This window comes from Babylonia areolata, chromosome 29 (genome assembly GCF_041734735.1).
Source record: "Babylonia areolata isolate BAREFJ2019XMU chromosome 29, ASM4173473v1, whole genome shotgun sequence".
NCBI classification, from domain to species: Eukaryota; Metazoa; Mollusca; class Gastropoda; order Neogastropoda; family Buccinidae; genus Babylonia; species Babylonia areolata.
The window spans coordinates 518600-520411 of NC_134904.1; the positions used below are offsets into that span (position 1 = coordinate 518600).

Sequence of the window (1812 nt, forward strand, 5' to 3'; positions counted from 1 at the left end):
CTGTGTCTGGAGCGTAGTGTCCTCGTTAAGGACTGTCGATGATCTGTGTGTTGTGTGTGGGGGTAGGGGTGGGGGTGCGGTTCTGGTTGTGTCCAGTGGAGTCTGTGTCTGGAGCGTAGTGTCCTCGTTAAGGACTGTCGATGATCTGCGTGTTGTGTGTGGGGGTGGGGGTGCGGTTCTGGTTGTGTCCAGTGGAGTCTGTGTCTGGAGCGTAGTGTCCTCGTTAAGGACTGTCGATGATCTGCGTGTTGTGTGTGGGGGTGGGGGTGCGGTTCTGGTTGTGTCCAGTGGAGTCTGTGTCTGGAGCGTAGTGTCCTCGTTAAGGACTGTCGATGATCTGCGTGTTGTGTGTGGGGGTGGGGGTGGGGGTGCGGTTCTGGTTGTGTCCAGTGGAGTCTGTGTCTGGAGCGTAGTGTCCTCGTTAAGGACTATTGTTGATGAACTCGGTGTGTGTGAATGTGTATGTTGTGTCGCTTGTTAGGGGCTGTCTTTGATGATCTCTGTGTGTGTGCGTGTGTGTGTGTGTGTGTGTGTGTGTAGTATGATGTGTATTGTGTGTGTGTGTGTGTGCAGTATGATGTGTGTGTGTGTGTGTTGTATGATGTGTGTGTGTGTGTGTGTGTGTGTGTGCCTGTTGGTGTCCAGTGGAGTCTGTGTTTGGAGTGTTATGTGTGTGTGTGTGTGTGTATAGTATGATGTGTGTTGTGTGTGTGTGTGTGTGTGTGTGTGTGTGTGCCTGTTGGTGTCCAGTGGAGTCTGTGTTTGGAGTGTTATATATATATATGTGTGTGTGTGTGTGTGTGTGTGTGTGTGTGTGTGTGTGTGTGTGTGTATAGTATGATGTGTGTTGTGTGTGTGTGTGTGTGTGTGTAGTATGATGTGTGTTGTGTGTGTGTGTGTGCGTATTGTGTGTATGTGTGTGCAAGTGAATGTGTGTGTGACTCTTCAGTGTGTGTCTGTGTGCATGTGTGTCATTGACTCTGTGTGTGTGTGTGTGTGTGTGTGTGTGTGTGTGTGTGTTCCTCCATGTCCCTGCTTGTGTGTGCATACATGCATTAATTCTGACAAAAGTTTATGAAAGAGTGCAAGTGCATATGATTGCCTACAAATGTTTGTGTGTGAGAGCACATATGTGGTTAAATCCACTGATTGTGTGTGCGATAATTTCTTTCTGTCTGTCTTTATGTCTTTAAGCAGACTGTGTGTGTCTGTTTATCCAGATAGATTTGTACAAGCTTGTTACAAGAGAAAGAAAAAACAAATTTGTGTGTGTGCTCTGTGTGCCAATGAAAGTATGGATGCCAATGAGAGTATGGATGAGTGTGTTCACTTGTAAGATCAGCATGCTGGTCTGTGAAATAGAATGAATGTGTCTGTGCCCTTTATGTACTGGGTGTATGATTACATGCAGATACATGTCAGTAGATTTGGGAGGGGAGTACGTGGATGTGTGTTGTTTGTGAAAGTAAAGAATGGAAAGAAAAGAAGACACAGAGATTACATGTAGATACATGTCAGTAGATTTTGTTTTGGAGGGGGGGGGGGGGAGTACGTGGATGTGTGTTGTTTGTGAAAGTAAAGAATGGAAAGAAAAGAAGACACAGAATGGGCTCTTGAGGGGTTTTGCCCCTGTTATTTTGGTGTGTAAGTGATGTTACGTCTGTTTCAAAATACATGATTCATGGATGTCTTCTTTTGGTGCTGAAGTTGGATGTGAGCCAAAGTTTTAGTTACAGTTCCTGTCAACTGCCATAGCACATGCACCTTTAATTCACCTTGAAGCTGACAGGTAACAGTCTCAGGTGTTACAGT

General features: G+C 45.8%; 1 protein-coding gene across 1 annotated transcript in view; it reads left to right on the forward strand.

The window, feature by feature from the left end:
- The window catches only part of LOC143302340 (pre-piRNA 3'-exonuclease trimmer-like), a 52195-nt gene extending 50676 nt beyond the window's left edge, over window positions 1–1519 (forward strand). Inside the window, exon 22 of the mRNA XM_076616970.1 lies at window positions 1–1519. This exon is cut by the window's left edge and continues 127 nt beyond it. The gene's annotated coding sequence lies outside the window, so the exon portion shown is untranslated.
- The last annotated feature ends 293 nt before the right edge of the window (window positions 1520–1812 follow it).